Here is a 14125-nt window from a genome sequence, read left to right on the forward strand (position 1 = left end):
CTTTTTCAGTGTGACCATGGGACTGATAAAGGAAAGTGTGATGTGACAGAGAGTGCAAAGGTCAATTTCCATTATGCTCTTTTATTATGTTCTAGAAAAAGTTACTATATTACTATTTGTAAAATTTAGGTTACTGGGGTAGAGTTTGGAATATCCACCCTCCTACTTGTGTAGTAAAGTGGAGGTGTTCCCCATTATCTTGGTTAAACAACAAGTTTTTTCCTTAAAAAAAAATCAATATAAAATTTAGCAACTTCTTTCTCCCCATAAAAAAACAACCCATTGAAGATTGAACTTCCTTTACAAACTCTTCCACTTCACATACACGTATGATCCTCATTAGTGAACATCCAGACACATTTGCTTTGTTACATAGTTTCAGGCACTGCATTTAAGAATAATTTAGTCACTGAGCTCTTTATTGCCTCACCTGCTTTGCAGGTGCACTGCAAGAAATGGATCCTTAGTCTTAGGTGGTCAAGTCATTTCAGTAGCTGAGGTTGCTGCTTAAATTGCCCATAGGTATAAGCATTTAAAGGCAGCATTTTCATTTTTATATATTTGGTGCAATTGTTCAGAAGTATTCTTCTTAAGCAACCAAGCTTTCTATTTATTGACATGCCCTCCATAAATGCATCTAAGCAAACAGAAAAATAGATCTCAAAATTGTTTAGTCAGATGCTCTTGGATAAGAAAAGAACACAATGATTTCCTAAGAGGCAGAGGACCTAGGCTATAGCTAAGTTTAAAGAGAGGATGGAATGTCATTTAAAATGGGATCTTGACAGCTTCACCGAAGTACATAATTATGCTCACTGGAGGCAGGAGCCACACGATCCGCAACCCTCACTGCGCCACTTGCAGGCTCAGCCACCATCTTCTTGCTAGCCCCCATTTTTCTGCTAGCGTAGCCACAGCAGTTATATTAGTGGCCAATGGCTCACTGGTTATAGCTGACAGCCAACTACCACAGCTGATGGTGATCCAATCACCATTGATGGCTGTTTACTACCTGAGCCACCACCTTTCCATGTGAGGCTGAGAGCCTGGAAACTGCACTCCTGGCTCTGTCCCCCACTCGCTTTTAAGTGAAGACCCATTTTATCGTATTAATGTTACAAATGTGGACAAAGTGTTCTAGAGATCTAGGCATCAAGCATTGCAAAGATCTAAATCTTAATGACTATATCTCTGAAATTCAGTTAAAAAAAAATCAATGATTGTCAGTAACTTTGGGAGAGTAGGCCCTCAAATGTGTCTCCTCTGTAGCTTCTAAATCCTATTGCTGAGCAGTCTCAATTCTATTAATGTCTCATCCTAACATCAGAATTGCCCTTCATACATTTTTGTTCCTTCCCTTCCTAGTGTTCTAAAATTAATGAAAAAAGAAAAACTAAAGAAATGACCCTGAGTCAACAGGCCTGCTAGATCTTGTTATTTTGTTAATTGAGAACCTAGCAGCTGGTACTGTTGCCTTTCATGGAAAGATCAGGAGACTTAGGTGCAAATTTCCATTTCAAATATAATTTTCTAAAATGAAAGTGGGATAATTTTTAACTTAATAAACTGTGTTTTGTTTAAATGAAAGGAATATTGACACTCAGTTAATACTTTAAATCATGTCAGTACAATGAGTAAGTCAGAGGAATGGTGTGAATTTTAATTTATGGTTTATTCCAGTAAGAATGGAAATTACTGCTTGTGTTGCTGAAATAAAGGAAAAAGGAAATGGCCTTCCTACCCTTGGAAAATGTGGCGGCTCCCACCAGTTGCAGGTAGTGTATTCTAGACTGTCTGGTGGATTCCAAGCTGGTTTGTTCCAGATGTTTGGAGGGTTGTTCAGTCTGTGTCAGAAAGTTAGATACAGGGAATCCTTTTGAACATTGTGTTATTTTTGTATTATTACTATAACAAATTACTGCAAACTTGGTAGCTTAAGACAACACACATTTATTCTTTTACATTTCTGGAGGCAAAAGTCTGAAATCAGTTTCACTGGCCCAAATCAAGCTGTTGTCAGGGCTGCACCCCACTACCTCCAGAAGCTCATGGAATAATTTTCCTTGACTTTTCCAGCTTCTAGAGTGGCATTGCTTTCATTCCTTGGCAGGTGGTCATTTTGTCTATCTTCAAAGCCCACAGTGTAACATCAAATCTCTCTCTCTCTCTCTCTCTCTCTCTCTCTCTCTCTCTCTCTCTCTCTCTCTGTCTCTGTCTCCTGAGGCCATCACCTTGCCTTTTCTGTAGTAGCATCTCCCTCTGCCTGTCTCTTATAAGGATACATGTCATTATATTTAGAGCCCACCTAAATAATCCAGGATAATCTCCCCATCTCAAGATTCTTAATCACATCTGCAAAGCCGCTATTACCATATAAGGTAACATTCTAGGTTTAAGGAATTAGGACCTGTATATCTTTGGGGTCATTTTGCAGTCTATTACAGTCACGAATCCTTCTGTCCTTCCTTTCCTTGACTGCCTATAATGTATCCAATGCTATGATGGTCCCTAAAGACGTATAGATCAATGAGAATTTATCTCTACCCTCAAGAAAGTCAGTTTAGATGGGGAGACATATATACATATAATAATGGCTGTAAGGCATAGACACCACTAGAGAGGTTTACAAGTAGGATTTTCATAATTTTGAGGAGGGATGATTAATTCTCAGTGAGAAACTGGGAAAGCTTTAGAGATTGTCCTATGAGAATATTTTAAGTGGAACACTAGCTCTGCAATCCAGAGAAGGGTGATGAGGATGAAAACATGAAAACTGCCATCTGAGGAATGATTAAATAATCTAGAAAAAAGAAAACTTGTTAGAGGATATTTATGGAAGGAGAATTGTTCTTACTTTCAGTTGCATGGGAGAGAAGAATCAGTATTAATGGGCAGAAACAATAGGGAAGCAGATTTGGCTCCACTTTAGAAAGTACTTCACAGTACTTCCCCACAAGATAGTGCATGCCCATCACTGAGAGTGGATAGGTAGGGCAGGGTGGTTGTCTGCTGGGATTGGGGCAGAGTGCACTTGTGGTTTTTTAAGGGAGTTTAGGATGGACATCCTCCAAGGAAGTTTTCTGAATCACACAAATTAAGAAGATTTCAAAATAACTTGGAGATCTCTTGGGAATACTAAATCAGTCATGATATGCTATGGTAACACAAACACTGCAAAATAGGTTTATTTCTTGCTCACGTTACGTATCCTTTTTAAGTTGATAAGTGGCTGATTTATATTGTCCCCATTCAGGAACCCAAGGTGACAGAGGCTCCATTTGGAACGTTGCTGGTTGCTGAAGCAGGGAAGGGATTCTATAGTGCCTCACACTGGCAAGCAGTTAAATACTCCAGCCTTAAATCACTGCCCTATATTACATATGCTCCAAATTATTACCTACAACCTACCATATATCCTACCATGTATCTTGAAAGGAGAGAACTAGAAATACAGGTGAATAAAACTAATGTCTACTATAGCCCACTTTCCGGACAGCAAATATTTGGTTCACTTTCTTACTCCCCCACACAGAATGCCTCCATCCACTCCACAAGAGACATTACCCCCAAACCAAGACTAGAGCCTCTGCATGTAATCCTTATGTGGCTCTTGAGTGTGAAATTTATGAGCTAAAAACACAACTAATCTTCCGCAACTTGACCTGAGTCTAGTGGTGGAATAGGGATAGCATAACTATAATAAACATTTCCATTCAGAGAAAAAAAAAAAATGGGAACAGCAGATATTGATATGTAGCAATTCTGAAATCCACGAGGGTAGATATTTCTGAGAGCCCTTTACGCAGTGGTGGTCTGTAAAGACACAGAGATGAATGAGAGTTTGCACTTAGCCTCAAGAAACTCAGTTTAGATGGGGAGACATGCACGCATATAGATGGCTGGCATGCAAGAGAATTTTAAAAATAGTATTTTGACAATCTCAAGGAGGAATGGTTAATTCTCAGTGAGAAACTTCGGAAAGCCTTAGAGATGTGTCTTATGAGACTGCTTTACGTAGAACATTCCTAGATTAGGCCCTAGTTAGGCTCTCTGGGAGGGCTGCGTAGTCCAGTCGCTGTAGCCCGGGGCCCCACCCTCAGGGAAGTTTCTTCCCTTGACATTAGTTTCATTGGCCACAGGTGAAATGAGCATTGGGAAAGGGTGGGAACGGTTTTCTCAGACCACTTGCTGTCTCTAGCTATTTGGAGTCCTAGGGTTGTTATAAGCTATATATACACAATGAAATACTATTCTCCACAAGAAAAGATGAAATAGTACCATTTGTGACAATATGGATGGATCTTGAGATTATACTGCTAAGCGAAATAAGTCAGACAGAAAAAGTCAAGAACCATATGATTTCACTGATGTGTGGTGTATAAAACCGAAAACAACAAAAGAAAAAGAAAAACAAATGAAGAAACAAAGCTCATAGACATAGACAATAGTCTACTGGTTACCAGAGGGTAAGGGGGAAAGGGGTGGTAGATGAGGGTAAAGGGGATCAAATATATGATGATGGAAAGAGAACTGACTCTGGGTCAAACACACAGTGTGATATATAGATGATATTATTACAGAATTGTACACCTGAGAGCTATGTAACTTTACTAACAATTGTCACCCCAATAAACTTTAATTTAAAAAAAAAATTTTTACACAGTCAGTGACTCCTTCAGTCCAAGCCCATGCTTCCTTTGATAGTTCAGATATCTCAAAAATGTAGTAGTCTATCAATTTGATTAAAATCAGTCGCAAATGCTAAATAGGCATATCTGTATTTCCTTTTAAGATATAGTTCTCAGATTTTCTATATTTGCTTTCTTATCCCGATATCTTAATTGCAATGGCATATACCTTGAGTTTCTTGGACTTCAGAGGGAGAACAACACTTTTAGCACAGTTTCCCTGAGTTATTTTATCTAAATGAAAGAATTTCCTGGTGGCACACCTATAATAGGATTATTTTGTTTGAGATGCCTTAATTCATTCATAGGTGTAAACCCTCAGGTGTATGGCTCTTGATGTGATTCTTTCTTCAAGCCAGATTTTAATTGTTTTGTTTCTCAAATTTATCTTTACTGTTGAATTTAAGAAGCAGGTACCTTTTTCAATCCTGCTAGATTTTCAATATTTCGTTTTGTTCCAGTTTTGGGGAAAAAAGCCAATTCTTTCATGAGCTCATCTTTCTTGTTCTTTTTAAATTAAACGTATTGGGGTGACAATGGTTAGTAAAATTATATACGTTTCAAGTTTACATTTCTATAATGCGTCATCTATATATCACATTGTGTGTTCACTACCCAGAGTCAGTTCTCCTTCCATCACCTTATATTTGACCCTGTTTTTCTCTTCTACCACCCTCCTCCCCACTTACCTTCTGGTAACCACTAAACTATTGTCTGTGTCTATGAGTTTTTGTTTCTTTACTTGTTTGTCTTGCCTTTGTTGCTTTCAATTTTATATTCCACATATGAGTGAAGTCATAGTGGCTCTTGACTTTTTCTGTCTGACTTATTTTGCTTAGCATAATAATCTCAAGATCTATTCATGTTGTCACAAATAGCAGTATTTTATCTTCTCTTATGGCTGAGTATATTCCACTGTGCATATATGCCACATCTTCTTTATCCAGTCATCTATTGAAGGACACTTTGGTTGTTTCCATGTCTTGGCCACCGTAAATAATGCTGCAATGAATATCAGGGTACATATATCTTTATGGATAAATGTTTTTAGATTTTTTGGGTGGACACCCAGGAGATGGATTGCTGGGTCATATGGTAATTATATTTTTAATTTTTTGAGGAACCTCCATACTGTTTTTCATAGTGGCTGTACCAATTTATATTCCCACCAACAGTGTATGAGGGTTCCTTTTTCTTCACAACCTCTACAACACTTATTATTTGTCTTGTTGATGATAATCATTCTAACAGGTGTGAGGTGATGTCTCATTGTGGTTTTGATTTGCATTTCCCTAGTAGCTAGTAAAGTTGGAGCTCATCTTTTTTTTGTAATTCTTTGTCAAAGTAGCAATAAACACATTCAACTCTTGTTCTGTTTTCAAATTCTACATACAAGTTCACCGAGTACATGATTGCCTCCCGAGTGACTGTTACCTATAGTTTTACCAAATGGTACACCACTAGGTAACTGAAGTCCCATCTTTCCAGCCTCCAGTATCAGTTTCCTCACTTCCCACTGCATGCTGTTTCACCCAAGGCCACAGATTTTAGATTATTGTTTAGTAACAACGTTTATCCCTTCTGTAATCAATATCTGTATCAGTCAGAACAGGTAGATTATGTTACAGCAATAAACAAACCCTGAATCTCTGTGGCTTAAATCTATAAAAATTTACTTCTTGTCCATTAGTTCCCAGTCCATTATGGGTTGGGAACTCTCCAGAACATGTCTTCTGTATGATGATTCAGCAACTCACCTCCATATCAACATTTGCCTCTATGATTACTCCAGTAGTGGGACAATAGGGTGGAGTGTTGAGCCTTCGCAATTAAAAGCTTCCATGGGGAATTAAAATGCGTGACTTCTACTCTACATTTTTTGACGAAAGTAAGCCACCTTTCACCTCAAGGAACTCAAGAAACATTTCTAGCTGAGGGCAATGGTAACATGGAATGGGTAGTGGAAGAAGGAAGTTATAGATACTTAATCATGGATCAGTTGTAGAAATGAGGACTCTAGTAGCTATGGATGTTTCCTTCTGAAGTACCTCCAAAGTAGCTTCCATATCAGTTTCATTTTACAGATAAGGAAACTAAGATAAACAGAATTTCAGTAACATGCCAAAATTCACAAAGCTGGCAAGTTGCTGAGCCACGCTCAAGCAAGATCTATCAGACTCCAAAGCCCATGTTTCTTCAATTATACTTAGAAAAAGACAAAGCAGGAATATAATTTAAAGGAAAGTGGGTAAATGATTGGTATAAGGAAATGATGATATAAGAGAAAGTGTTCATGTAGAGTTTCAGTTACCTGGAAAAATCAAGACAAAACTCAGTAGGATAATTTTGCCATAATTTCAAATCCTGTGGCAAGGAACACAGAAGTCTGCAAGGAAGGAGAGTTTTAGCTGAGGTGCCTTCTAGCATGAAGGGCAAATGAACCCATCACCCTTCCCTCCTCAGAAAACCATTTCTGTGCCTGTGGTTGTTACGTAGGTAATGCTAGCACTGAGCCCAGCACCAATCCCACAGAACAACAAAGCCATGTGTTTTTCAGGCACTTGGCAATTCTCAAGTGTCATGCCGTTGCTAAGTGAGCAGGAGGCTAAATGCTTACTTGGGATATTTGTGGGGTGAGACTTCAAGGGAATCTGTTAGGCACAATTTTGAATTCTCTTCAATCTGGGATGGTGCTCAAAATGATCCAAGACCACAAAGAGCATTTTTGGGTCTCAGCCTAATCTTGTTTGGAATTAAGGATGCTCCTGGTGCTCTGGAGAAGCTGGAGGGCACATCTGGAGGTTTGCCTGGCTGCTCAAAACGCCCAAGAAAGCTCTGCTGTTTTATCTTCCTAAAGCACTGCAGAAGAAGTTCCCAAGCTTGTGAATGGAGCGTCAATTCCAGGCTTTGTCCCTTTGGGAAAGCAGAAATGTTTGAGCCTTCTTTAAAAACAGAAGATTCAGAGTCAAGAAGCAGAAAAGCTTTAATATGTGAGGGAACTTCTCACAAAACGCCTCTTTCAGAATGGGAGACACTGGGTATGAATAATACTGAGGTGTCCTCATCAAACTCCTGTTGCTTTGTATAAGGCCACATTTTGGTAGGTGCTCAGAGGAACTGGGTAGAGTTAAGACAAGTATAAAAGGGAGTGCTCCAGGCCAGAAGACAGCAGCACCCACTGCTCTCCATCTCTCCTTCTGGGCGTTGCCCTTACAAATTGCCCCCGGGTTTTCACTTGGCTTGGGGAGTTGCCACCACTACATATAGCCCTCAGGACAGGGTTCCCTATAGAAGACTCTTGGATCACCTGCATCGGTGTCACCTGGAGTGACAGATTCCTCATATCTAATCCAGACTCCCCTGGCATCTGTATTTAAAGAAGCTTCCCTGATGATGTTACACATTAAAAGTTGAGACCCACCTCTGCAGGGGCTTCTCCTTGCCACCCAGTAGTAGCAGTTACTATTTATTGAATGCTTATTATGTATCACACATTATTCTAAGAGCTTTATCTATATTATTTTATTTAATCTTGACTCTGTTCCTCAAGGTAAGAGCTATTATTACCTCCAGAATTATTATAGAAGCCAAACCTGAGGCACAGGGGAAATAATAAATAATGTGTTCCAGGTCACACAGTAATTAATGGAGTCAGGATTTGGACCCAGGGAGTCTAACGACAGAAACCATGTTCTTAGTCACTGCATTATACCCTGTGAATTTATCCTTCTTTTTCTTACTTTGGGCAAGGCAAATAAATTTTTTTAAATATGAGCTTTCCTAAGAGATGAAGGGAAATTGCATTTCCGAGGGGAATTTCTTTATCCCTACATTACAAGACTGCGCATGGTTGGTTTGGTTGGCATAGCTTCCCTGGCACAAAGTCCCCATTCACTTCCTGCCCCTAACTTGGGAGGAGACAGGTTGCCCCCACTCTGCTCCAAACTGCCTTCCACACTGACTTCCTGCTCCCTTGCAGGGACCCCAGCTCCAGGTCGGCAGGTCCACGTATCTCCTCATATGTACATCTTGGCCCAGTGTTTGCGTTGGTTTTCCCACCTAATGAAAGACAGTGGGTCCTTAGACAACCTTCAAGGACTGGCCAGCTCAAATCCTCCCTTCTCAGAGAAGCTACCAGGAAACCCATAGAGGACATTTCTCCTGAAGGTGTCAGGCCCCCTTTTCAGCCCTGGACCAGCTTTCTGGGTTCTTCTTTTCTCTCCTGTAGCAAGTGGCAGCCCTTAGTTACCTCTCTCTTAGAGCTTCTCTAACTGGAGAGGTTCAGTTCTCTTTATGACAAGTGGTGTGTAGGACTCAGTTTCCTCATTGGCCTAAAAGCAGAAACACAGCCTTTTTCCTCTGAAGAGTTTTAGTGCCATTTGTCACACAAGCAGGGCAAAACATGCGGTTTAAGGAACCTTACTCTTACGTTGTTGTGCCTGGTGCACAGCTGTTCGTTCTCATCCTGAGATGGACTTTCGGCTCCCTGTTTCCCCTGAGGGTGAAGTCTCATCAGCCTCTCTCCAGCTCTTATCAATATCAACAAGGTAAACACAGTGCAGGCTCCTTGCCAGGCAGTTCTCTCTGTCCCAAGCAGGGTGCTTGCATTCCAACTACTTTAAATCACGTTACCAAGCCGGTGTCCTACTCAGGAAGGACCGCTCTTGGACATTTGCTCTCAAAAGTCTTCCCTGCCCATTTCTTCCTGAGATGAACTCCTCAACTCTTAGGTCAGGTATGAGAGAACAGCCCTATTCTATTTTATCATCACTGTTACTGTAAATGGGAGAGCTTCACTTAAATATTGTGATACTCTCATAATTAAAATTCTACAAAATTAAATAAGATAAATTAAAATTTAATTAACCAATTAATTAAATTAATTCATTAAAATGAATAAAATTAAATTAAGTTCTGTAAAATTAAAATCCTGACTATTTCCCTGAAAGAAAGCTAAGCATACAGGAGAGGGTGGTGAGGCCATACCGGGCCTCATGATTGAGCCTTCGTGTCTTAACGGACATTTCTCCAGGAAGGACAAGGAGGAAACCTGCTACTGTTCTGGCGTGGGAGGTTACTGAGTGGTGTGAGGTAGCAAAATCCTGGGGAAGATGGAGTGGGCCTTGGGGGGCACTACAGCGTAGGGGCTGAAGAATGGACTCTGGAGTCGGACAGGCTGGATTTGAATCTGGCTGTCCCATTTAACTAGCTGTAGAAACTTAATGTGGACAAGTGCATGAATTGATGTGTCTCAGGGTTCTTATCTGTCGAAGGATAAAAATCATACCTACTTTGTAGGGTTATTGTAAAGACTAATGAGTTAATACACGGGAAGTGCAAAGGGCGGTGCTTGGCATGTAGGAAGTGCTGTATAAATGCTAGCTGCCTGAAGTCCACAGGCCCAGAGAGATGGATGCATCTGGGGAAGAAGACAGAACCTCAAAAGTGGAAGGACTTGTAGGACGATCAAAAACGCATCTGCTCAGCTGCTAGTGCAGAAAGTCAGGAAAGGGTGCTTGGAGTCAGGGAGGAAAATGTCTATCTGGAGGAAGAAGGGGGCCAGGGACTCCCCTGAAAGGAATAAATGGACAGAGAAGTCATGTTGTACACCTCGCTGGTCCTGGAGGAGTATTGGGAGACCTAACAAAGAGAGAAAGGAGATACTGAGGATCTTATCAGACTTGCATTTGAGTCAGCCAGAGACCCTTTGGCTTGGGTAACCAGAAACTTGGCCAAGGGTTCAAATTGATGGAGTGACGAAGCCTTAGGTGCCCAGGACACTGTGCCGAGCCATGCTGAGTTTCAACCAGATTTATTACTTTAAGATGAAGAAACTCTGTTCAATAACTTCTTTAGCACTTAGGAAGATATTTAAAATTTCCTCTTTTCCTTGGCAAATGAAAAAATTACAGTCTGGTCTCAGCCAAAGTTCAAATTGTGAAGAGAAGCCACCTTGGCAGTGTTTCTTAGGTTTTGATCTGGCCCAGAAACACCTCTTCATCTGGGGTGGAACCTGGCAGCTGCATGTTTAAGGTGGTCCCACATGATTTGGCATTTACCAAAAAGTTTGGGAAACACCTCCCAGTGCTTCTCACTCTTGAATGGACACATAAATCACCTAGGGGATCTTGTTAAAGTGCATATTCTGAAGGTTTGAGGTGGGACCTGGGATTCTGCATTTCTAATCAGCTCCCAGGTGAGGCTGCTGCCTCTGGTCTAAGGACCGAGTTTTGAATAACAAGACTGAGGGCAGGTACTAAAGTCCAGGAACTTGCAAGGAAATCCTGAAAAGGTTACAAGAGGAAATGAGGAATGGGAGAATTGGATGAGATGTAGCTGCAAAAATCACCTGACATACACAGGTAGTTACAGAGTCCTGGTCCCACCCTGGATTCACTGAATCAGAATGTCCAGGGGAGGATTTTGGGAGTCTGTGTTTTTTATAAGCGTCCTAAGTGATCTGTGTCATTAGACAAGTTTAGGAAACACTGACGAGAGTGTTGAGGAGAAAGACAATTAAAAACTAGTAAGCTAGATTCAGACTTTGATTTTATAATGGAAATCTGAAATATCAGGAAGGTTTTCCCAGTCACCTGTAATTGTTTTACTCATTGCCTGAAGGAATTTTCAATTTTACTGAATACTTGCTGAATGGTTTACAAGCAAATTCACATTGTTTTATGGCTTTAAGTTCAGAAGATGATAGGAAAACTTTGGAGATGAGAGAAAGTGGTAACAAAATATTGGGACAAAATACCTTGGAAAAATGTGAGTTCCTGAGAAATGTGAGTTCCCAGAAAGAAAAGTGGCATTAGCAAATGAAACATTAAATGCCTAGAGCATGTTGTATTAGGGAATCATTGAAACCCTGGGACACTCTGGATTTTATTAATAGTTGTGGCCTTTGAAAATCAGTGTTAAACATTAAACACCGGAAAAATGTCTTCAGGGATGCTTCACAAAGTTGAAAGCCTTGGTTAATGAGGTAGCCAATTACATTATGTTAGGGGTCACAGAAATGTTTATAAATGTGATCCTGAGAAAAAATAAGGGAAAGGAAGGTTCTACGTCAAAGAAGCTCCCCCACCCCAAGCTTAGAATGGAGAGTTGATCTCATGAAGAAAAGTGACTTTGAGTCTTCTGAGAATACTTGGTGTAGCTCCGTAAAGCTCAGCTAGTGGTGTAGGCTCAACCTCAAGGTTTCCAAACATCATTGTCATCTTCCACTTTTTTTTTCTTATTTTGGTAAAATACACATAAAATTTACTATCTTAATTATGTTTAAGTGTGTAATTCACTGGTAGTAAGTACATTCATACGGTTGTACAACCATTACCACCATCCATTTCCAGAACTCTTTGCATCTTGCAAGACTGAAACTGTTTCCATTTAAACATTAACTCCTCATTTCCCCCTCCTTCCAGCCCCCGGCAACCAACATTCTATTTTCCATCTCTGTGATTTTTACTACTCTAAGTACCTCATATAAGTGGAATCATACAGTATTTGTCTTTGTGTGTCATCTTCCATTTTTAAAAACTTTGTCTTAACTCTAGTTTCTCTCTCGTGCTCCCCCCTCATGTATATGCACCATGCTCTCACATATTCTTCTTCCTCGTCTTACCACTCTTTTCTCTTCTGCAAAACGTTTCAGAATGTTGATACAAAACACACATTAACAACATTTTTGTTCTCACTAAACTGTCAAGGATTATCAATTGTAATGGATATTTTCTTAGTGGGCTGTTAATTTTTTTTTAAGTTTCTGTTGCTTTTATTAGTTTCAGGCATACAAAACAATGTACTAGTTAAACATTTACACTCCTCACAAAGTGATAATCTCCCTCCCACAATATACTACCTCTCTGACGTTGTATATAACTGTTACAATTCCATTGACTCTATTCCCTATGCTGTACTCCACATCCTGTGACTATATATGTATTAAATTATAGTTGACATTCAGTATTATTCAGCTTCAGCTTCAGGTATACACTGCAGTGGCCAGGCATCTACACCACCCATGAAAAATATGGAACGCTTCATAAATTTGCGTGTCATTCTTGCTCAGGGGCCAGGCTAATCTTCTCTGTATCATTCCAATTTTAGTATATATGTGCTGCCGAAGCAAGCATGGGATGGGGAGGGGTGTTAATATTTTAACAGAAACAAATTCTTAGCAAAGAAATAAATCTCAGACTTCGTGAGTAAATGAAACATATTTATGTTGGATGGGGAAATAAGGGCAAGGGTAAAAATTCCAAGGCCCAGGCCACAACCCAGACCAATTAAATGAGAATCTTGAGAGTGGGTTCCACGTATCAGTGTTTTTCCAGTTCCCTCAGTGACTTCAATGCGCAGCCCCGGTTGAGAGTCGCTGTCCAAAGTAGGCTCGAAGACAGTGACTCTCAGTGATGCCTGCACATAAGAATCAATTGGGGAGCTAAACATATGCCCAGTACCTGAGCCTGTCTCAGACTAATTAAATCAGAATCTTTAGGGAATAGAGGCTGGACAACAGTATCTAAGAGCTCCCCAGTGATACTAATATATAGCCAGGGTTGAGAACTGCTGAAATAAAAGGTGGACATTTTGAGAAGTTAGTAATACATTCATCATTGTCTTTAAAGCAAGCCATATAATTTAGTTTATGCATTAAATTTTTCAACCTTAAAACAAAAAATAATTTTCATGCTTCATGTATAGTTTCTGCTTGTGGAAAAAAATGGAATGCTACTATAAAGCAAAGTGGTGAAAACAGTGTAATACTGGATTATAAAGGAAATATGGAGCAGTATCAGCCTAGAAAACTCAGAAATCGGCCCTATTTTATGTTACAATTTTAGAAGTTCTTATTACAAAAGTAATTTGCTTTTAGCGCAGATCAAAAAAATGGAGGGTCGGCCCGGTGGCTCAGGTGGTTAGAGCTCCGTGCTCCTAGCTCCGAAGGCTGCCGGTTCGATTCCCACATGGGCCAGTGGGCTCTCAACCACAAGGTTGCCGGTTCGATTCCTCGACTCCCGCAAGGGATGGTGGGCTCTGCCCCCTGCAACTAAGATTGAACACAGCACCTTGAGCTGAGCTGCCTCCCGGATGGCTCAGTTGGTTGGAGCGCGGGCTCTCAACCACAAGGTTGCCAGTTCAATTCCTCGAGTCCCGCAAGGGATGGTGGGCAGCGCCCCCTGCAACTAAAATTGAACACGGCACCTTGAGCTGAGCTGCCGCTGAGCTCCCGGATGGCTCAGTTGGTTGGAGCGTGTCCTCTCAACCATAAGGTTGCCGGTTCGACTCCCGCAAGGGATGGTGGGCTGTGCCCCCTGCAACTAGCAACGGCAACTGGACCTGGAGCTGAGCTGCGCCCTCCACAACTAAGACTGAAAGAACAACAACTTGAAGCTGAACAGAACCCCCCACAACTAAGATTGAAAGGACAACAA

The 14125-nt window shown here is 40.6% G+C and overlaps 1 non-coding gene across 1 annotated transcript; it reads right to left on the bottom strand.

Moving 5' to 3' along the window:
* Window positions 1–12714: 12714 nt before the first annotated feature.
* Window positions 12715–12823, bottom strand: LOC141572039 (U6 spliceosomal RNA). Its single transcript, XR_012497050.2, has one exon. It is a non-coding gene; the product is annotated as a U6 spliceosomal RNA (small nuclear RNA).
* Between the last annotated feature and the right edge of the window lie 1302 nt (window positions 12824–14125).

Source organism: Rhinolophus sinicus, chromosome 2 (assembly GCF_057876585.1).
Source record: "Rhinolophus sinicus isolate RSI-liver-muscle chromosome 2, RSI-T2T, whole genome shotgun sequence".
NCBI lineage: Eukaryota > Metazoa > Chordata > Mammalia > Chiroptera > Rhinolophidae > Rhinolophus > Rhinolophus sinicus.